Source organism: Enhydra lutris, unplaced genomic scaffold (genome assembly GCF_002288905.1).
Source record: "Enhydra lutris kenyoni isolate GAN:26980312 unplaced genomic scaffold, ASM228890v2 scaffoldscaffold6, whole genome shotgun sequence".
In the NCBI taxonomy this organism is placed as follows: domain Eukaryota; kingdom Metazoa; phylum Chordata; class Mammalia; order Carnivora; family Mustelidae; genus Enhydra; species Enhydra lutris.
Window position 1 is genome coordinate 44,208,129 of NW_019154090.1, and position 23,827 is coordinate 44,231,955.

Below are 23,827 nucleotides of genomic sequence, written 5' to 3' on the forward strand. Positions count from 1 at the left end.
GGATACTATTGAAAAGGAAAAGCTCTTGGACCCCTTTAAGGGGGAATTAGAAGCATTAAAGGCAAAGCATTAGAAGCATTGAAGCTTTTTAAGTTTCCAGATGACCAAAGCAGATCACCTTTGCTTCCTTGCTTCTTGCTTGCAATGGATCCGTAATTAAATTGACCTCAGACTCCTCAATAGCCGTCTTAAGCTCAAGAAGACAACAGAATTACATTTTTGAAGTGTTCATAAATATAACTCAGAACCTAGAACTTTATAATTAGCCAGACCGTCGCTGAACTGTGAGGACATAAAAATATTTTCAAGCGTATGAAGTCTCCAAAAGGGTGTTCTGTGCCAGAAGTGCAGATATGCGAAGGACCAGAGAGAAAACAGCTAGGCATAGGCTCTGGAGCTGGATGGAGCTCCGTATGCTCAAGGAACCAAGGGAAGGCCAGAAGTTGAGCAGCAGGAAATGGGGTTAAAGAGCACCCCGAGCCAGTGTGTGAGGACTCTAAGAACTATGAGAAAGATTTTGGGTTTCTTTTGAGAAAAATGGGTAGCCAGAGGGGTGAGCAGGGAAAGGGACAGGACTCAATTTCTTTCGAAATAAACCATTCTGTCTGCTATGCGTGAAATAACCAGTAGGGGGCAGGAGTGGATGCCAAATTTCTGCGGAAGGCTTCCTGCGGTAGTGATTGATGGTGGCTTGGCCTACGTTGGTGGCAGCGGACGAACAGCGAAGTAGTGTAACCTTATTGTACCCAAATGTAAAACAGGGGGGATATGTGACGGAGCATGCCCAGTCTGTCCTGGCTTCATAGTGTCCGGGAGGCAAACTGTTCCTCTCCTCATAGAATCTCTGGCTGGGGGGAGAATTATGTCCACATAAGACAGACCAGCAAGAACAAAGCATACATGTTTTATTTTATATTTGCATAGGAACCTTCCCAGGGAAATGAAGACCCCCAGAATGGTTGGGTCTAGGTGCTTATATAGTAGGTTGAACAAAGCAGTGCTTGTGTAATAGGGGAGTGAAAAGGAGGAGAAGGCTGTTTTCACGAGGTGAGTCTGTCCAGACTCTTCTTGCCTTGAGTCCCCATCTCTGCTGATGACAGTGTCCCTTTTCTCCTGGTACAGTTCTGTGTCCTGTTTTCAGGAGAAGAAGGGGAGCTCAGAGTAGCCTTCTTGCCCCTTTGTCTTTCAAGTGCCTTTAGCTCAAATAAGTCGGTATGTCAGTTGGATGTATTTGGAGTGACGTGTTCTGAGCCCCCTTTCAGTAGCTTACAGGGAACCCACCTGCTTAGCTCCATCTCAGCCTCCACCTAGTCACTGCCCGCACGTCCTCCGCAACACTGCCCAGTGCCTGCCAAACTTCCTTGCTTATCACCTTCCATTCATTGCTGTCTCCTTCCATCCATCCTTGCTCCCTAGGGATGCCTTGGTGGTCATTTAAAAATGGAAGCCAGATCAAGCCATTCCCATTTGGAACCCTCCCAAACTGTCCCTAAACCCCTCACTCCAGCCTTCTTGAAAATTCTTCACTTCCTGAAAACACTTCACTCCCTAATCCTTGAAGCTCACCTTAGGGCCTTGGTTCTGGCTGTTCCCTCTGCTTAGACTGGAACATTCTTCCCCAGAAATTCACCTGACTGGGTCCCTCTTTTGTCATTTGTCTCAGCTTAATTGTAGCCTTGGCAGGGAGGTCTTCTCTGATCCCCAAACAGTGTAAGTCCTTGAGCTACTCTCACATTACATGTTTTTATGACACGCATAATATACCCTGTATATCTTCATTTCTATGTGTTTGTATGTTTACTTTTGTCCCCCCGACTAGACGGCAAGCACCTTGAAAGAAAGATTTTATCTGTCTTATATATTCACAGTGCCTAGAAGAGTACCTGTCATCCAGAAAATAATCAAGATTTATGTGTTGAATAAAGAGTGAATGAACCACTATGGTGGTTTTTTTTTTTTTTTTAAATGATGGAAGATTTCTATAAAGAAATAAAGTTAAGTTCTTTTAACCAAAAAGCATAGAACTTAGGAAATGGTAAGGTTTTATAAAACCCCAAAAGCATAAAACAAGGTGACAGAAATTAAAGCAAATTTACTAGGTGGATTTAAAAAATAAAATTCAGTTATGGCATACATTGCTTCAAAAGGACTCATCTATAATAAAATGATGTGGAAAGGTTTACAATACAAGATAGACAAAAATGCATCAGTTGAAGGAAAACACAAAGAAATCAGGGGTCATGATAGGTATTTCTGAATGAATCAAGGCAAACACATTGAATAGGGCAAAGGAAGTTTATAACAAATTACATGATCCAGGGAGAAACTATAGTAACAGGAGTATTTAGGTACTGGGTGACAGTATGAAAATGCAAGAATACAAATAATTGTAAATTATAATAGATCATACAGATTGTATTGTAAATGTAAATAGAATTGTAAATTCTAAGAAAAATATCAGAGCTCCAATTGAAAGATCTTTCTTTTTTAAGATTATATTTATTTATTTTGGGGGCCTAGGGACTCTAAAGCAGACTCCACACTAAGCCTGGAACCCAGTGCAGGGCTTGATCTCACAACCCTAAATCATGACCTGAACCAAAATCAAGAGTCAGATGCTTAACCGATTAAGCCACCCAGGCACCTGAAAGCGAAGATCTTAACACATCTGCCCTAAGTCCATAATGTTCCCAAAGGGGAGAAGGGAAGAAAGCAGGATATAAATTAGGAGACTGGCAAATAAAATAGTAAAAATAAATGACATCATGAATTAGAATAAATATAAAAGATGAATTAACATTTAATAAATTGGTGTTCAGTTTCAAAAATAAACAGTTTTTGAGCACCTGCCATATGCTATTTTAGAAAGGGGTTATGGGGGTGTTTAGTATGCCTTCTTTTCTGATAAATACAGAAATATTTTTCTAAGTGGATCATATACTAGGTCACAAAGAAAGCCTCTATTAATTTCAAAGAGCAGAAATTATATAAGGTACATTCTTTGTCCACAGTGCAATAAATCTGGAAATTAATAACAAAAATTTAAAGAGTAAAAATAAACCTCAACACTTGGACAGTTTTAAATGGTCTAAATAATAAGGTCAAAGGAAAAATTAAAATATCAGACGATTATATGTAAGTTCACCCTTACACTTGTACTTCTAATTCTTTGTGTATCCAATTTTATATGTAAAATTAATGCTTTTTTGATTAGCAAAGTAATACACCATCTTAAATACTCAGACAGTTCATAAACATACAACTTGAACAGTTAAAGTCTTAATAATCCCACACTCCAGAGGTAATTACTGACTGCTTTCTTTCAGATTTTTTTTTTACGATTTTTTGTTTATTTGGGACAGAGAGAGCAAGTACACATGTGCACATGCACTGGCACAGGCAAGGGGAGGGGCAGAAAGAGAGGGAGAAGCAGACTCTCAGATGAGCAGGGTATCCAGTGTGGGGCTTGATCCCAGGACCCTTGGATCATGACCTGAGCCACAGACACTCAACTGACTGAGCCACCCAGGCACCCTTTCTTTTAGATTTAAATAAACAAAGACATGACTAAAAATATAAATAAAATACGTATCCCTGCCAAGTACCCCCTTCTGTGAAAAACGACCTCCCTCTGCGTGAACTGCATCTTTGGAAAGGGAATTTCTAACTATCATCTAACTGCCAGATAATTCCTAACACTAGGAATTGGTGAACTATTCACAGATACTCCTTTTTTTTTTTTTTTTTTTTTTTGCTTTTTAAAGATTTATTTTCAAGTCACCTCTACACCCAACATAGCGCTCGAACTTACAGCCAGGCACCCCTTCACGAGGATACTCTTTACTTGTCTCCCCGGGTGGACTTGGGGATGGACCAAGGTAATGTCACCCCATACCAAGGCAGACCCATGAATAAAGAATTGCCATTATTATTCTGATGATTATTCTACAGCTCAGACCCTGGGCTACAAAAGTACTCTTTTCAAGTCATTTTCTGTGCACAAGACACTTCTCCTTCTACAACAGAGAAGAGAAATTGCTGAGCTGACAGCTCTGGGCAATGCTTTCAGAACCAATGCTGCTGGGTTTACTTTAGAGGAGAAATAGCTTCATTACAAGTGACATTTTCTTGGCCAGCGGGTCCTCAACTGACCGAAGTGCCCCCAGAGCACTTGTGATCTCTGCAGCTGACTGGAGTGGTCCCTTCAGTCCCTAGGTACCCTAGGGTAGGAAGTCAAAACTGCCAAATGTGAGATAAGTCCATGAGAGGATCCAAAGTTTGTTTTGTTTAATTTTTTTAAAGAGTTTATTTATTTATCTGAGACAGAGAGAGAGACAGAGAAAGCACGTGTGCTCAAGCATGAGTGGGGGTGAGGGGCAGAGGGAGAGGGAGATACAGGCTGCTGGCTGAACAGGGAGCCCAACACGGGCTGGATCCCAGGACCCTGAGATCATGACCTGAGCTGAAGGCAGATGCTTAATGGACTGAGCCACCCAGGTGCCCCTAAAGTTTGTTATTTTAATGTTGTTATTGCCTTTTTTTTTTTAAGTTTTCTCTGACTACCTGTTTTAAATTGTAGCCTCCCCACCACCCTCTTTCTCTTCCTGGGCTAATTTTTCTCAGTGGCAGTATCATTAACCTTGCTACATTATTTTCCTCGTCTGGTTGATTCCCTCTGTCTTCACATTAGAATGTGAGTTCCATGAGAGCATAGCATTTTGTCTGGTTTACTGCTCTAGCCCCACTGCCATGCTTGAAACACAGTAGCTTACTCAATAGATAGGTTTTGTTTTGTTTTGTTTTAGAGAGAGAGAGTGAGAAAGCATGGGACAAAAGCAGAGAGAGAGAGAGAGAGAATCTTAAGCAGGCTCCATGCCCAGCAAGGAGCTGGATGGGGGCTCAATCTCATGGCACTGAGATCATGACCTGAGCCCCTGAGCTGAGATCAAGAGTTGGATGCTTAACTGACTGAGCCACCCAGGTGCCTCCCAGTAGACAGTTTCAGGTGGATAACCTCCAAATCCATCTCTAGAGTAAAAGAGGTTTTCCTGAGGGAGGACAGAGCCAAATGAGCTCCAAGTCTTAAAACAGATTGAGCCTATGGGGTCAACCATGTGGCCATGTCCACAAGATGAAGGAAGTTTTCAAGAGGGTGAATGAAAAGAGAGAAAGGAGGAAAGGAGCAGAGGCCATACACCTTGGAGTTTACTGGGGGAGCTTCCTCTATAAAATGGAATCCTTCCAGGGCGAAGGGACCAAAGAGGGAAGGATATGAAACCAGGTCTGCCTCATTCTACCTCTTGCTTTTTCCAGTGTATTCAACCTGTTAGGAATTCCTGAGAATTCTACCTTCAATATAAATACGGATCTAACTACTTCTCTCTGTGTGCCCTGCCGTGACCCTGCCCTGTGCAACCTCTGTCTCCGGCCAGGATCATTTCAATAGCTCCTAACTTGTTCTAACTTTGCACGCACAGCCAGCTCTCCATATGGCATCAAACTAATCTTTTAGCAACAAAGATCAGGTCGGGTCACCCCCTGCCTAGACCCTCAGAAGCTTCTACCTACCACCTCCGAGCCTTTGACCTTAGTGCTCATCCCAGGTATGTACTCCTACCTCACCTCATCCAGGTCCCTGCTCAAATCCCATCTTCTCCGCCAGGCCTACTCTGACCGCCCCATGCATTCAGTTCTACCCTCTGCACAGACACGCGCACTCCTCAGCCTGTGGAACTCTTCTAACATAGGGCAGAGATCTGTTTTGCTCCCCAGGGCGTCCCAAATAGTAGTGCCTGGTGCATATCAGAGGCTCAGTCAATTATGGAATGGATGACTTGGAACATTAAAAGAAGTACGGTGGATTATGACTTCCTGGGGACTGAGCTGATTATGAAAGAGAAATCTTGGGGTTTTACAAGACAGGAGTCACAAGAACCAAGGCAATTCACCTCTTTGGAGAGGCAAAACAAGAATAAAAATAAGGACTTGGTTTCCTTTGTCTGCTTCTGTCCCAAACAGGTATCTGAGGCTCCTTCTGAGTCTCCGGCTACTTTGGTAACTCTAACACCATTAGTGATTTCTCCTGAAAGGTGCTCACCTTAGCAGGGGAGTGGGAAAACATTGCAGCTCACCGGGGTCTGGCCTGGCTAGGAAGGAAAGACCAGGGCTGGTTCCTGGCAGAGTCCACCGGCCTGTAGCTCCCACCTCCCTGCCAGTCCATCCTGCCGTCCTTATGATGTAGTTTTGGAATGTTGGTGAGGTCTGGAGCTGAGGGCCAAGAAAGAATTCTTGAGATGTCCTTGGTGCAAAAAGATGATTCTACTGAAGCATGGGGACGGGACTGGTGGACAGAAAGCTGTGCGCTGGGATTGTGAGAAGTGGCTGATTACATACTTGAGGTGGGGAGAGGAGTCCAAAAGGACTTTCATATGCTAAAGAAGATTCCTAGGATGCTGGAGGCCTGGCTATCGTCAAGCTGAAGTTATTACTCCAGCTAGTAAGGCACGGAAAGTAAGACAGTCGGAGCTTCCTGTCGTGAATACTATACTCTGCCTGTCTCAGGTCCTTGCCAGGGGCCTGTAGGTCATTAAGAAATTTGTTTTTATTTTCCCTTCTTTCTCTGTTTTCCCCACCACTGCAGAGGGGAGGGTGACCTTAGGGCTCCAGAAAGTTGAGTTATGGGTCTCTCAGAGTTAGACTATGGATAGGAATGCTTTTTCCATGTGTATCACCGACACATTGGTACACTGATGGAAACTCAAGTCCTGCGGGATTGTGATCTTTATCAGTTAACCATTTGTTTTTCCCTTTCCTTAGTTCTAGGGCAGCCAAGAGTGCTTGGGGACTGTCACAGGTATCCCACCTGGAGGGGGGTGTGGGTGGTGAGGGTGTTGTAGGATGTCAGCTTGTGCTTTGTCCTCAGCTCGCCTTCTGCTCCCTCATCGCCTAGGCGTTCTAAGGGTGGCTCGGAACTGAGCTAAACAACATTCAGCCTCCCAGCTGCTCTGGCTCCCTGGGGTCCTGGCGGAAGGGGGTGGGGGGAGCGGGTCGGGGCTGGGCAGCTCTGCAAACTCCGAAACGGACCCTGGCCACGGGCTTCCCAGCGGGGATGCAGCAAAACATCCCCCAGGGAGAGCGCGGCCGCTGCCCGGCTCTGGAGCGCCTCTGAGCCCGAACAAAGGGCCGGAGCCCACCCGGGGCCTCCCCCACAGAGGCTTCCCAGCCCCCGGGGCTGATCCCGGGGTCCGCGCCTGGGGGTGCTGGCGACTGCCCGGCTCAGCAGTGAGTGCAGAGAAAGGAGACAGAGAAGAATCTCTGAGAACAAAACTCGCGTCCTCCCCGGGGAGCGCAGAAAAGCCGGGCGGCGGCGCCGAGGCGCGTCGGGAGCTGCTCCAGCCAAGTTTGCTTTGGGTTAGATCAACTTTCTCGGTCCCGGCTTCGCCCGGTTGCAGCAGCCAGGGTTCCCGGTCACCCACAGGCGCCTAGACTGCACGTCCCGAGGGGCGGAGGGGAGCCCGCACACCGGGAGCGGGCGGCCGGACCCCGGGTCGCGCAAGCGCCTTTCTCGTCCCCTCGCCTCACCCCCGCCTCATCCCCTCCCCCGGCTCCAGCGCTGCCCCTCCCCTTCCCCCAGCCACCCTCCCGCGCCGGGGGAGGGCCGGAGGCAGACACAAAGCCGGTCCCTCCCCTCCCCGGCTCCTCTTCCTCCTCCTCCCGCTCCGCCCCGGCTGGGAAACCCAGCCCCGCGCGAGTCCGCTGGGCTACCGCTCGCCCCCGCCTCCGAGACCTGCGGGGAGGGCCTGCGCGAGGTAAGGGGCGGCGGCGGCGGAGACCCCACCCCCGGTGCCGGCACCCAGCACCCGGGGAGGCTCCGGGGCACGGGCGGGGGCTGAGCGGGGTCCGAGGCGCCGGGTGCTGCTGCTCGCACAGTCTTCCCCTTCGGAAGGGACCTGGAGGGAGAGAGCGAGCGAGCGTCTTCGGGGGGCTGTGGGAGGGGTGGGGGAGGGGGATGTCTGGACCGGGGCAGGCTGTTTCCGGTGCCTCGGGGCGACCTCAGGTCCAGGTAGGGTCGTGGAGTATATATCCTCATGCAACCCCTGCGGGGTGGGGTGAGGGGCAGCCGGATGGTGCGGGCGCCGGTGGCTCCAGGTGCAGAGTGTGTGCGTGCACGCGGGAGGAGGGGGAAGGACCTTTGTAGAGTTCTACCTGCGGGGGCTGCCCGTGGGGTGTCAAGTGCGCCTCGTGCCTGGGAACGCGGGCCGGACTCAGGGTCGCACCGCCCCGATGCCCAGCTCCGCCCCGATGCGTGCAAACAGTCGGTGCACTGGGCAGACGCCGGGGTCCGAGGCTTCTTCCTCCCCTGCCAGAAGATCCCGCAGGAGGGTGTGTGTCCGACCTCGGAGCTCTGGGCTGTCGCGGGGACTGATGGCTGCATAGCAGGAGAAGGAGGAGCCTGGGGTTCCTGCCGGGAAGGGACGGGGCCACTTTCCTATCCTCAGGCCTCCCGCCCCCTTCTGGGCTCGGCCTCCACCCTTGGCCTCGGCTTCCACTAGCGAGGCGTCCACCCATCCTGTCACTGGGCCCCCTCCACGTTCGGGGGGACAGCAGGATTTGCAGAATTCTGCTTTAAAGCCTGTGATTTGTTGCCAAGAAATACAGGGCGGGACCCGGCCCCTTGGGCCCTAAGAGGCGCCTGTCTTCGCAGAGATCTCAAATCCTTTGGGTTTTCCTAATTCAGCAGAGGAGGCTCCACACAAACCGGGCATGCAGTGGAGCCCATTTATTTGCAGGCCTAATGGTTTCTGGAACATTGGGGTTTCTTAGGAACCTATTGTCATCAATAAGGAAACCTCAGAGCACTCTTGCAGCAACAGTACTTTGACAATATGAGCAAAAATAAACAATTGGCACCACTCAGTAATTAGCATGGTATTTTAAAAAATAAAATTTAGTGTAAAAAATCCACGATGGACAAAATAACCAACATTTTAAATAAAGACAGGTTTTGTTATGCCCCTGCGTTACTGTGCAGTGGGGACAGTGGTTTCCAGTGACCCTCAGTTTGTCTGGTCCCTGCCTGGAAGTTAATGAGAGTTGACAATGACCTGCAGCAGATTAGGAAATGCTGGCTTTACATACAGTTTGTTTGTTTGTTTGTTTTCTGATAGTACAGCTTTTTATTAACTTTTCACATAGTTCAAATATGGGAGAATATTTTGATAGGTGTGCAGTCATGTATGCACTATCCTTTTGGCCTCAGGTTCCAGTATGTTTCTAGAACACCCTTGACTCACCTGTGCTGGGGTACTGGGGTAGCTCCACAGAGGGCATCGGGGTCTCAGGGATTGGGTGGGGCCTGGAACAGTAAGGGGCCCTTGCATTTGGGACTGGAGAAGAAGGCTGGTGGTTGACAGGAATTGTGGGGACTTGGGACTGCTCCCAACAGTTAGAGGCTGAGGACATGAGAGTAGAGAACCTGCTACCAGACCTCCTTTGTCTGCTGGCATTCTGCAGACAAGTTAGGTAAGTAGAGAAGGAAACCTAAAATAACCCACACTTGACCCTCTCGCAGGGGCAGCTGGGAGGAGCTTGACTCTCTCTAGGGCTCTGGTATGTGCTTGTTTGCCAGAGAGAACTTCCCAGCAGCCCTTCTGTCCCCACTTAAGTTTCTAATGGTTTCAGCTGGGAAGGTTTCCTGAGGTCCCTCCTCCTTTCCCTGATAAGACACCCCCTTAGCACCACCACAATTACTTGTGTATCACTTCTGAGTAGTACGCAGGGGACCCCACTTGCCCACTGAGAACAAGGTCAAAAGCCAGATCCTAGCTCCTCCTCCCTGCCTCCAACACAGAGTGGGTGTTGAAAAGAATGAACCAAAGTATTCCTTGGTAAACACACAGCAAGATGTCCATCCTTAGCAGATTTGCCATATTTTCATAGTGCATAGCAAAATGTTTTTACGGAGAGCACCTCAGTTGTTTTTCAATATAGTATGATTAATTCCATTAGTTAGATGAGAAAACAGAGGTCCGGAGAGGTCAAAGCACCAAAGCGGGCACCAGGGCTCAAAGCCCAGTAGGCATCTTGCTGAACCACAGCTCACTTGCTAGAGGTGGCTGTGTTCAGAGGTACAAGCCCGGCAGTGTCTGTCTAGAGCAGAATTTAACCAGGTTGTGTTTAGGGTACAACTTTATTGAAGAATTGCAATAGATACATAGACAGACAGATAGATAGGCACATAGGCAGACAGATAGATAGGCACCTGGGTGGCTCAGTTAAGTGTATGACTCTTGACTTCAGCTCAGGTCATGATTTCAGGGTCTTGAGATTGCACCCCAAGTGGGGCTCTGCACTGGGCGTGGAGCATGGTTAAGATCCTCTCTTTCCCTCTCCTTCTCCCCCTCCCTGCTCATGTGCGCTCTCTCTCTTAAAAAAAAAAAAAAAGAAAGAAAAGAAAAATTTCTAAAGAGTTACAGTGATAGAATACTAGAACGCATTAGGAAAAATGCTAATATTAAGCAGGGTTTCCTCTGCAGGACTTTTTAGTGCCTTTATTCCAGTGTACACTGGGACTTTTTAGGATGATGCCATAATATGGACTGTTTGCCAGTTTCATTTGGCCGCAGAATACTCTTTCTCATGAAGCATCTTTAGGATCCAGAGTTCCAAGGAGTCCACTTTGGGAAATGTTTAGTTCACGCCATATGCTCTTTTAGTTCACCTTCTGACATCTAGGCAGTTTCCAAGGAGCATTGGTGCTTTGGATAGCAAAACATCTATATTCTGGACTTTAAAAATGCACAGTAATCCCCCCTCCACCTTGTAAGGTGTTAGTTTGCAGCTGCCGTGCGCCTGATTAACAGGACTCAGTTTTCCAGGGGCTGGTCAGATCTGAGGAAACCAAAGGAGTGGAGTAACCAATGCAAACGAGCGTGTCTTCATGCTGCTTTGAAGCCAGCAGATGTCAGCCAGCTTGGCCTGAGCTTGCCTCCAACGTGGCTTGTATGTGAAATGGCAGCATAGGGATCTGGAGCTGAGACACATCTTGCTTGATCATCTCCACTGAGTGGGAAGGTGCACCCAGGATTTTCAGTTGTCTCTCTTCCTCTCTCCCCGGGAGCTGGCAGTGTGGATTCTGTAGGATGTCTGCATTTACTCTTGAAAAGGTAGCTGCTGAAGCTGGAACCAAGGGCTGCTGATGGGATCCACCAGCCCACAAGCACCCATTGTTGGAAACCTGGTCTTTGTAAGAAAGAGTTTGCCAGCAACCAGCCATTCCATACTTTTCATAGAGGGGTTACCCTGGATGTCCAGCCTTGTTTGCACCAAAGGGAGAAGGTGAACAGGGGAAGCCAGAGTTTGTATTTCAGGGTTTCGGGGGAGGGTGGCAGACAAGCAGGGCCAGCAGAGGAGCCTTGGGAAAGGTGACACCATCATCAGAGAGGGCATGGCCACAAGCAGACATTCAGGGATCTCCAGGGCTGAGTGAATTTATCTGAAGATTTGTTTCACAGATGTTTCCAAAGCATGGAAAGGGAGTAGTCTCTGGGACCTGTATTGATCTGTATTGATTAGGGTGATATCACAGAAGTCAGGGAAAGGTGTGTTTTGAGAAAAATGGACCTATCAGGGGTGTGTGTGTGTGTGTGTGTGTGTGTGCACGCGCGTGCGCGTGTGCCTGTGTATGCCCTCCTGCATTGGAGGCCAAGGAAGAAAATGGGAGGGAAATACTGAGTGTGATTTTTTGTTTTGTTTTTTAGTTTAAAAGTATTGTGGAGGAAGAATTTCCTCTGCCCTTCAAGGCCCCTGTAGCAGGACTAAGAATCAAATAGATGGGGTTCTGTGAGCCAGATTAACAGGAGAAAATCAAATTTAATTACATATATTCAGGGAATCCACACAGACATGAGATTCCCAGGACAGTTAGGCAGCATGAGGCAAAGGCGTGGGATAGGAGGGTCTGAGGTTGCCCGATGATACAGGTAATGATTAGGTACAGAGGCATCTCTGGTACCTGCAGGCAGTTGAAGGGCAGGTAAAGAGCTTTTCCCAAATCTCCTGGGTTTTGATGCTTTGAAGTCAAAATAATCTTCATGCCTTGTGGCCCATCTTGGGGTGGCCTCCCTTGGCCCCTACAGAAGTCCTGTATGTTACACAGATAGGAATTTTCAATAAGCAGCTGCAGACACAGAGTCACTGGGGCATGGTGGGGACTGAAACATGGGAGCTGATGAATTTAACCAAAGAGAGACCACAGGCCCAGCAGAAAGGGGTCAAAGCAAAACAAGGAAGCCCATAACCAGGAGCAGGGGTGGAGTTTATGAAGTCAGAGATGGGGATGAAGAGGAAGAACCTGCAGCAGTGAGCGGGACCGTCCAGGGTTTTCAGCCTGTGAGTTTGTGGCCTGCATCTGTTGTGATTGATCTGGGCCTAGTCTGTCCCATGTCATTACGTATTTTTACTGTCATCCCTGAGAAGTGTGGAGCGTCCACTGAGAGTGTGAACAGAACCACACAAGTTAATGCAGCGGCTAGCAAATCCACTCAAAAGCATTATTATTTTGAATGAATACATGATTAAATGACATTGCTTTTTGTGGTAGAAACAGTTTTTGAACTTTTTTTTAAAAATATTTTATTTATTTATTTGACAGAGATCACAAGCAGGCAGAGAGGCAGGTAGGCATAGAGAGAAAGGGGGAAGCAGGCTTCCCACCGAGCAGAGAGCCCAATGTGGGGCCCGACCCCAGGACCCTGAGATCATGACCCGAGCCAAAGGCAGAGGCTTAACCCACTGAGCCACCCAGGCGCCCCTGAACTTGTTAATGGTTTGGCAAAAGCCTAAACAGAGTCATGTGTTGTAGAAGAGCCTCAGAAAATAAAGTTGGATATGGCCAGGAGGTTGTGTGGATGAGGCCGTAGATATCCCATCCTGTGGAAATGTCTTACTCTGATCAAGAATCTTTGGTGGTGGGGCATCTGGGTGGCACCATTAATTCTTCCAGGCAAATCTTACCCCATGGGGTTTGTCTAGAATTATTCTCAGTCTGGACACTGATTTGGGAAGACTGGATCATTTTTGCTCCTCAGTCTAGTAAATCGCAAACAGAACGCAACCTGTGGGCCTCGGCTGTGCATATTCAGGCCACACTGGTGTCTGGTTTCAGCGCTGCTGCCAGGTGTGGGGTCCTGGCTGACTTCCGGGACTCTGTGGTTCCCTTGGGATCAGAGATCTGACCACTGCAGGTGTCGTGCTATGATTCCTGCCTCATGGGCCCTCCAGCCTAGCAAGGGATGCTTAGAGATGCTAGCGAGTTCAGGACATTGTAGTCAGTGCTTGACTCAGCAGACAGACTTGTGCCAGATTTGACCCTGAAAACTCCTAATTGAAGTGCTTTGTTATTTCCTCTGTGATTGTTTTTCCCCTGGCGGTTTAGGGGTCTGAATGAGAACAAAGATAGATGTTCTTTGTCTTTAAAGAAGGGGCTTTCTTTTTTATCAGGTCTTTAGGAAACAAACAAAGGGGTGGGGGGTGCATTTCAGGGGCTCCTCTGGATCAGCGCCCTGAAGGAAGGAGACTCTGCCCCCATTTTGTGGCTTCTTAACAAAGAACCAGAAGGAGGGAGGAACCAATGAGATGAGCAGATAGGAAGGGCCTGACAGGGCTGATGAAGGGCGCTTTCCTCAAAGCTTCTCACTTCTCACGTGGGTGAGGTCTGATGTATGAAGGTGCAGTCAGGCCTGACAACTTCTTGTCCCTCCCCCAGGGTGGGAGCCCTCCCCTGGCCATCTGTCCTTGGGGTCCACCACCCACTCTGTCTGTATTCTGGAATTCCTGTCCTGACACAGACTTTACACATACTTGGTATTACAGTCTTTCTCTGGGCGCATCTCATACCTCTTATGCCTAATATTTTCAGCTCATGTCTTTCCCTAGATAGTGTACAGGGTGACCTTGGTCCATGAAATATTGTAAACAATATAGGTAACCTATATTATAATGTTGGCCTGGGCGATCCCTTTCTCTTAAACTGAGTTTTCACAGGACTCTGGTACCTACCAGAGGTGGAGTCCTATCAAAGAGCGGGGGCCAGAACAGGGCACAGTGACCTCTTTCTATTCAAGCATGCTGTGGTGGCATACAGAAGGGGCACTTTATCCTGTCCTGGGTGTCGGGAGAGGATTTACAGTGAAAGGGAGTAGCTCTGACAGATGGGTTATTTGGTGATGGCTAGTAACCAGTGGGTTTCAGGTAGAGGAGTGTCACATACAAAGAATAAGAATCAAGAGGAGGGAGGTGCTTTTGGAGAAAGAGCTCTTCTGATCATTATGGATCCTCTTAGAATGCGAGGTTCCTGCTTGGGCTCTGGGGAATGTGGAGGGAAGATGTGTGGCCTCAGTACTCTCCTGGCCTCAGCCTGGGGAGGGTGGTGAGAACTGTATGTGTGGGACTTGTGGAGGACAGTTTAAGATAGTGTTATGTCCTAAAGAATCAGACTAGAGGGGTGGGGAGAGTCTAGGTCAGGAAAATGATCATCCACACAGTCTCTGTCACAAAGCCCTGCTCACGGTCTGTGGGGAGTTTTGCCCTATTCTTGATTTAAGGAGAATCTCACCTTCCTTTGTCTCACAGAAAAGTTCTGGAGACTACGTAGGGCCCACCAAGTGGCTAGATCAGAGGCCAGCTGCCTGGAGTAGTTCCACCCCGTGTCAGCCCGTGTTTGGCCAAGGGCTGCCCCCGCACTTCAGTGCTCTCTGCGTGCAGGCAGAGCAGGTCCCATCAGCCTGAAGCCATCCTCCCACAGAAATGGGTGCTGGCCTAGGGAGGGAAAGTGTTAGAGGGGTCTGAGGGGACATGGGCAGACCACTGGCAGCATCAGTTCCTGTCTTGGATGCTTGTTCTCAACCTTATGGCCAGGGGAGGGCAGACAGTGGGAAAGAATTAGCCCCCTTCACTTCCTGTGATGGTATGAGGAGCAAGTGTTCATTACTGACCCTCAGCCATGAGGCTTATGCCTCCATGATCCGTGAGTGGGCACACTGGCCCACCAGAAACCATCTTGGATGCTTCCTAGTTGTGTTCACTAACTGTGGTTTTACTGCAGACATTTATGTCCTTAGATCATATTGGAAATACTCAGTGTAATCACAGGATGCCTATTACTATGTAAATATCCTTCTTGGACATAGTAAGCTCATTGTGTCTGCCATCATTGGCTCCGGGTTCCTTGAAGACTGGTGAGATGTAGGATGGTGGACATTGAGAACCATGGGTCTAGGAAACCGAGAACATTAAGATCTGAAGGAGAATTTCTTAATCGTGTCAGGGAAGGGCAACCTACACCCTCACTCTCCTGGCCAGTCATTTGTCAGATTCTTACTCCATAAATACATGTAAGCATCTGAGAGCACGTGTACTTGCCACCACCATCCTCTCCTCCCATTTCCAGTGGGTGCAGGGCATAAGACAGTGAGATAATGTGATTTGTTTCAAACTAGCCAGTCACAGGCAGCCTCAGAAAGGAAGCGCCCTGTTACCAGGCAGGTGCAGTCTAACATGGAGATCCTACCAGTGTCTCACCAGTAAGAAATCCATGCATCTGCTCTTCTGAGCATGCAGCACTTGGAATAATGGTTGAGACAGAGAAGTCAGAATAACATAGCAGGATCCTGTGGAATCTGGTGAGATTTTAAGCATCGTGGTTCAGAATCTCAAGAGATTTATCATGATAGGGTGTGATGTGGACAATTGATATAAGATAGAAATCAGTCTCTTTCAGATTTTTTTCTAAGGCATTTTTCATTTAGTGTAAGAATCAAGAAACCAGGATGCCTGGGTGGCCCTGCCAGTTAAGTGTCTGCTTTTGGCTCAGGTCATGATCCCAGCATCCAGGGATTGAGTCCTGCATTGGACTCCCTGGTCAGTGGGGAGTTTGCCTCCTCTGCTCCTGCTCTCTCTCTCACTTTCTGCCTCTCAGAATAAACAAACAAAATTAAAAAAAAAAAGAATTAAAAAACCATTAAAATTGTAATTGCAAGAGAGAAAGTGATCAGCTCTAAGGATGAAAGAAAATGAATAGTACAAAAGTATAACATTTTAGCTACTATTTTCCCATGAATCCATGTAAACTTGTGAGTCTTAGCTGGTCTTTAATATGGAGGAATTCTTTACACATCCCACAAAGTACGATATAATGAAGGTGTGAAAGGCTTTGGGAAAATCTGTACTCGATTGTTTTAGAGAGGAAAGGAACCTGGTATAAGAGCCAAGACTTCATAGTTCTCAAGGATTGTGATGCCTTTATAAAATAAACATCATTCTAGAAATAGTGATAAAAATCATAAACCTAGCCAAATATTTGTTGAAGGCTGATTGAACTGAAGGTACCTTCAGTATGATTTAGTATTACTTCATGTAACAAAACTACCTTTGAGGGAAATTTTCTTTTGGTGAACGCTGGAAAGACTGACCAAAATAAGATACCACTGGACTTCAAACATTTTTATATCCCATATGAAAAGCCTAACACAGAAGCCAGGAGAGCGGCTTTTGACCGATAAAACATTTTCTGATAAACCATTCAACAGAAAATCTCTGGAAATGAATGTTGGTGGGGTAACACAGTTTGCCTTGCTCTCATTCTTGAGGAGCAATTAGGAAATCTTGTTTCTCTTGCAGTGTTGCTTTGGTTCATCTACAAACATACTCTACTGTCCTCTGACCCTGCAGCTTGGTCGCTGTCCCTTATCTGCATCATGTCTGCATCTGCCTCCTTCCCAGTGTGGATTCCATGGTCTGGGATTAGAACCCTTTCTTTGCATATACCTTATTTGTCTTGCCCTCTCTCTCAGGAGACTCCCCTGCCTAAACCCAACCCTGGCTGAAGCACCCCTTCCCTCGCCAGTGCCTGCTCCAGGCATGGGGGCTTGGATCTATTTTTCTTAACTCATCCACTCTCCTGCTTAGATCAGTCTTTGATAAACTTTTTTTTCTTTAAATCACATCCATATATTATAGGAGAGATATAAAATTTGGGGAACTAACACTTACTATGATATTTCCCTTTCCCTCTGATCCCTGTCCTGTTTCATTTACTGAAAATGTTCCAATGGCAACCTTCTAGAATGATATCACACCCCACTAATGGGTTTTGAAAAAAAGATGCACTGGATGATTATTTCAAGATTCCTCCCTTCTCAGACTTCCCAAACCCTCTTGCTCTCAGTTGATGACCTTACTTATTTCACTGAGAAGCTAGAATGAATCTGAAGAACTCCATCAGTCCCAGCTTAAAGCTACCACCAGACCTCCACCTGTGTCCACGTATGTTGTCCCGTCTTTGCTACAAAGCATTAAACATTGGTGCTCTTCTGGGGGTCCACCCCTCAGCTGCTATGGCAAATTCTGATTTCTCTCACATACTCAAGGACATTACTCCAGCATTTGTCCCCTGTCTGTCCTGGATCATCAAGTCTTCCCCCCACCCTCTTGGGTCATTTGCATCCAGGCACAATCATCCTGCAATATTGCCCATCTTCAGAGAACCTACCTTGACCCCACATCTGCTACCAGCTCCTGCCTCCTCAACTTGGCCTTACAACAGAGCCTTCCATTCTTTCCTACATTCAATCCCATGAAGATGTTGCCTGCTGTACTGATCCTGTCAGGTTCCCCCATGACCTTCCTGCTGACACATCCAGTGATCAGTTTTTGGTCCCCATCTCCTTCCATTTTCCAGCAGCACCTGACATGGTACTTGTCCTTCCTTGTTATAAATACTTGGCTCTTGCTTCTCCTACTTCACTGGGGGCTTCTCAGCCTCCTTTGCTTCTTCTCATTTCCTTGATCCCTAAACATCAGAGTGCCTTGGGGCTTGGTGCCTGGGTTTCTTCTTCCCGCTGATACCTGTGCTAGGTGACCTCAGCCAGCCCCCATTGCTTTAAATAACTTGTGTCTGTGAATGGACTCCAGGTCAGGCCCCTCCCCTGAACACAGCCACTGCAGGATAACCAGTGGTCTTCGTGGTTTGTCTGCTTAGTGATCTCATAGGAATCACAGACTGAACGTGTCCCAAATAAGCTCTGTGTCCTGCTTCTTCTCATTTCCCCATCTCAGCAAATGGCTCTATTCCAGGTTTTCAGGCTCAGCACCTTGGGCTCCCTCAAACCCCCTGCCATATTCAGCCCATTGGCAGTGTTATCAGCTCTGCCTTCAAAATAAATGCCTCTCTGTCCGCTTCTCACCATCCCACTGCTGCTACCTCAAAGCCCACATCATCTCCTACCCAGAATCTTGTAGTGTCCACCTCACTGAACTTGCTTTGTTCTTATCTCCCAGCCATGTTTTTCTGAACATGTGCACGGCCATCTTTTAAAAAATGGAATCGCCTCTCTACTGTCCTGTTCTGCCAGGGCAGGGAGCCTTCAGCACCCTCTCAGGAGTGGGGGAATGCCAAGCATGGCGGCTGATGGCTTAAAGAAGTGGGCAAGCAGGGCACCTGGGTGGCTCAGTGGGTTAAAGCCTCTGCCTTCGGCTCAGGTCATGATCCCAGGGTCCTGGGATCGAGCCACACATCGGGCTCTCTGCTCAGTGGGGAGCCTGCTTCCTCCTCTCTCTCTGTCTGCCTCTCTGCCTACTTGTGGTCTGTCTGTCAAATAAATAAATAAAAATCTTTAAAAAAAAAAAAAAAAGAAGTGGGCAAGCAGAATGGGTGGTTCTTGACCATTGATTTGGAGATGAGCTGTCCATTCCATTTCCATGGCTGATTTCAGTCATCTCCTGATAGCCCTGTTAGGTCATCCTGTTCCTGTTAGGAACCTCAAAGTTCCTAATAATACAGTGACTGTGATTAAAGTCATTATTAAAAATGACATCATGGACCTCAGGTGCAGCAGCTTCTTGCAAGACACATCCCTAAAGGCAAGGGAAACAAAAGCAAAAATGAACTGTTGGGACTTCATCAAGATAAAATCTTCTGCACAACAAAGGAAACAGGCAACAAAACTAAAAGGCAACCTATAGAATGGGAAAAGATATTAGAAATGACATATCAGATAAAGGGCTAGTATCCAAAATCTATAAAAAACTTATCAAACTTAACACCCAAAACCCAAAAAATCCAATCAAGAAAATGTGCAGAAGACAAGAACTGACATTTCTCCAAAGAAGGCATACAAATGGCCAACAGACACATGAAAAAATGTTCCAAATCACTTGTCATCAGAGAAATACAGATCAAAACCACAATGAGATACTACCTCACTGTCAGAATGTCTAAAATGAACAATACAGGGAACAACAAATTTTGGCAAGGATGTGAGGAAAGGGGAACCCTCTTATACTGTTGGTGGGAATGGAAGCTGGAACAGCCACTCTGGAAAACAGTATGGAGGTTCATCCAGAAGTTAAAAGTAGAACTACTCTCTAACCCAGCAATTGCACTACTGGATATTTACCCCAAAGATACAGATATAGTGAAAGTAAGGGGCATGTGCACCCGAATGTTCATAGCAGCAATGTCTACAATAGCCAAACTGTGGAAGGAGTTGAGATGTCCTTCAACAGATGAATGCATAAAGAAGATTTGGTACATATATACAATGGAATATGACTCAGCCATCAGAAAGGATGAATATCTACCATTTACATCGACATGGATGGAACTGGAGGGTATTATGCTAATTAAAATAACTCAGAGAAAGACAGTTATCATATGGTTTCACTCATACGTGGAACGTAAGGAATAGTGCAGAGGGCAGTAGGGGAAGGGAGGGAAAACCGAGTGGGAAGAAATCAGAGAGGGAGACAAACTATGAGACTCTTGACTGTGGGAAACAAACTGAAGGTTGTGGAAGGGGAAGTGGGTGGGCGGATGGGATAACTGGGCCATAGGTATTAAGGAGGGCACATGATGTGATGAGCACTGAGTGTTATATTCAACTAATGAATCATTGGACACTACTGTAGTATATGTTGGCTAATTGAATTCAAATAAAATAAAAAAATAAAGTCATGGGGTGTGCAAAAATAAATAAAATATATTCTATAATATTATATAACATAATATATTACGTACATACAGTTTAAAAGGGATAAACTTAGTTTTATATAAAACTCGTGGTCATGCCCTTGCTTTCCACTCATCAGCACCAGTCACCATGAACTTTGGGGTTCTTTTGTTCTAACCCTGGGGTTCTGTCTGTGGAATAACTACTCTCATACACAAGCAGGATTTGGAGCCCTTTGCAGGTTCCCCTCTTTTTGCTCCTGGACAGCTGGTCAAGGCAAAGCTCAAGTTCCTGAACTCGGCTCTCATAGTGCATCCAACCCGACTCAAGTGTCACTTCTCCCTTCCTGACCCCAGCCACCAAGCACGGTTCACTGAAGCAAGAAAGGGAGCCTGGGGATAGCTTGAGAGGATAGGGTCATAGCACAGCACAAGGCTCTCAATGAACTGACTTGCGTTTCCAAAGGAAGTCAGAGAGGAATGTGGACTGGGCACATCGTATTTTTCTTGGAGTAGCAAGTGATAAAAGCAATATTTTTGCAACTAGAGAAGAAATGGGGAGAAGATCAAGAGCCAGCGAATACAGAGGATGGGAGAGGAATATTGAGAAATAATTTTCCCTTGTCTTCTCCCTCTGTGGCACATGAAGGAATTGAAAATGCCTACAGAAAATCATTCTATTATTTTATTTTTACACACTCAGTGATGTTATTTTTAATAGTGACTGTGATCACAGTCGCTGTATTATTAGGAAGTTTGCGGTTCTCTTATGATCTCCCAAGCACAGTCTGGCCTCTAGCACACCCTAAGCCAGCAGGAGGCCAAGCTGTGGCTTATCTAGCATTTGCCTCTCCGGAGGCCCCAGCACCTAACAGGGCCATCAGGAGATGACCAAAACCAGCCACGGAGAGGGAATGGACAGCTCATCTCCAAATCAATGGTCAAGAACCACCCTCTCTGCTTGCCCACTTCTTTAAGTCATCAGCTACCATGTTTGGCATTCACCCCACTCCTGCGAGGGTGCAGGGGGCTCCTTGCCTTGGTGGCTTTTCATTTTCATTTGCTTCCAGGGTATTTTTAAAAAATTCTTCTTTAATTTCCTGTTTGACCCATTCGTTCTTTAATAGGATGCTCTTTAACCTCCATGCATTTGTGGTCCTTCCAAATTTCTTTTTGTGGTTGACTTCAAGTTTCATAACACTGTGGTCTGAAAACATTCATGGCATGATCTAAATCTTTATGTGCTGGTTGAGAGCTGATTCTGGAGAATGTTTCATGTGCACTAGAAAAGAATGGGTGTTCTGCTGCTTTAGGGTGAAATGCTCTGAATGTATCTGTTAAGTCCATCTGACCCAATGTGTCATTCAAAGCCCTTGTTTCTGGGGCACCTGGGTGGCTCAGTGGGTTAAGCCTCTGCCTTCGGCTCAGGTCAAGATCTCAGGGTCCTGGGATCGAGCCCCGCACCGGGCTCTCTGCTCGACAGGAAGCCTGCTTTCCCCTCTCTCTCTGTCTGCCCCTCTGCCTACTTGTGATCCCTCTCTGTCCAAAAAAAAAAAAAAGGCACTTGTTTCCTTGTTGATCCTCTGCTTAGATGACCTGTCCGTTGCTGTGAGTGGGGTGTTGAAGTCCTTAAAAGCATTGTTGTTAATGAATTTCTTTAGTTTTGTTATTAATTGGTTTATGTATTTGGCTACTCCTAAGTTAGGGGCATAAATATTTACAATTGTTAGATCTTCTTGTTGGATAGACTTCTTTATTATGATAATATAGTGTCCTTCTTCATCTCTTAGTACAGTTTTTGGTTTAAAATCTAGTTTGTCTGATATAAGGATGGCTATTCCAGTTTTCTTTTGATGCCCATTAGCATGAGAAATGGTTCTCCATGCCCCTCCCCCACTTTCAATCTGGAGGTGTCTTTCAGTCTAAAATGATTCTCATATTGATGGGTCTTGTTTTGTTTATCCAACCTGATACCCTGTGTCTCTTGATTGGAGTATTTCGTCCCCTTACATTTGGAGTAATTATTGAAATATATGAATTGAGTTCCATGATATTACCTGTAAAGTCACTGTTTCTGTAGATTGTCTCTGTTCATTTCTAGTCTCTGTTACTTTTGGGGTCACTCTCTGTTCAAAGTACCCTGTTTAATATTTCTTGCAGGGCTGGTTTAGTGTTCACAAATTACTTTAGTTTTTGTTTGTCTTGGAATCTCTTGATCTCTTCTTCTATTCTGAATGACAGTGTTGCTGGATAAAGTATTCATGGCTGCATATTTTTCCCATTTAGCTCGTTGAATATACCATGCCAGTTCTTTCTGGCCTGCCAGATCGGTGTGGACCTGTCTGCTGCCAGCTTTGTGTCTATGTTGGTAGGTTAAGGGCCTCTTGTCCCAAGCTGCTTTAAGGATTTTCTCTTTATCTTTGTAATTTGCAAGCTATGCTATAATATGTTGAGGTGTTGATCTATTTCTGTTGATTTTGAGGTGGATTCTCTGTGCCTCCTGGACTTGAATGCCTGTTTTCTTACCCAGATTAGGGAAATTCTCAGTTAAATTTTGTTCAAACAAACCCCTGCCCCTTTCTCCCTTTCTCCTACTCCTCATCTTCTAGGACTCCTATAATATGGATATTATTTCTTGTGATCTAATAGGTGTCGTTCCCTCTTCAGCTTCCTTATTTTCCATCATTTTATCTTTTATATCACTAATTCACTCTTCTGATTTGTTCGTCCTCATTTTTTTTTAAAAAGACTTTGTTTATTTATTTGACAGACAGAGATCACAAGTAGGCAGAGAGGCAGGCAGAGGGAGGGACAGGGGAGGGGGGAAGCAGGCTCCCTACTGAGCAGAGAGCCCAATGTGGGGCTCGATCCCAGGACCCTGGGATCATGACCTGAGCCAAAGGCAGAGGCTTTGTAACCCACTGAGCCACCCAGGCGCCCCTGTCCTCATTTTTATGACCTTCACTTGGGACTGTATCTCAGTAATAGCATTTTTAGTTTCAGCCTGACTAGATTTCAGTTACTTATTTCTACAGTAAGGTATTCTCTAGTGTCTTCTATGCTTTTTTCTAGCCCAGCTGGTATCTTTATAATCATTGTTTTAAATTCTACTTCAGACACCTTACTTATATCCACATTGATTAAATCCTGGCCGTGAGTGCTACCTACCTCCTGTTCTTTCTTTTGGGGTGAATTTCTCTATCTTGTTATTTTGTCGAGAAAAGGAAGAAAGAGAAAACAGCAACAACAACAAAAACAGAAAGCCAACAACAAAGAAACCCTAGATCCTGGGTGTATTTTCATCTGCTTGTAAAAAGAAACTAGATCCCAAAATAAGAAAGAAAAATGTATATGTATGGGTGTGTGTGTGTATTTGAAAATAAAATAAAATACAATGAAAGGAAACCAAAAAATACATAAGATATATATAAAAGTTAACTAAGAATAAAAAAGAATTGAAAAAAGAAAATAACTGGGAAAATAATACTAAAAGACTAAGGAATAAAAATACAAAGAATGCTGTATACTGTTTTCCCCAGGAGCTGAAGCTTTGCAGCCCTCTGTGATCAGTAAACTTGTGAGCGAGTTGTTTGTGCTGGTCTTCTGGACAAAGAGCCTGTTGTTCTGAGTCTCAGGTGGGCTTGAGCTAATAGAAATGCACCTCCAGGGGCGCCTGGGTGGCTCAGTGGGTTAAGCCGCTGCCTTCGGCTCAGGTCGTGATCTCGGGGTCCTGGGATCGAGTCCCGCGTCGGGCTCTCTGCTCGGCAGGAAGCCTGCTTCCCTCTCTCTCTCTGCCTGCCTCTCCGTCTACTTGTGATCTCT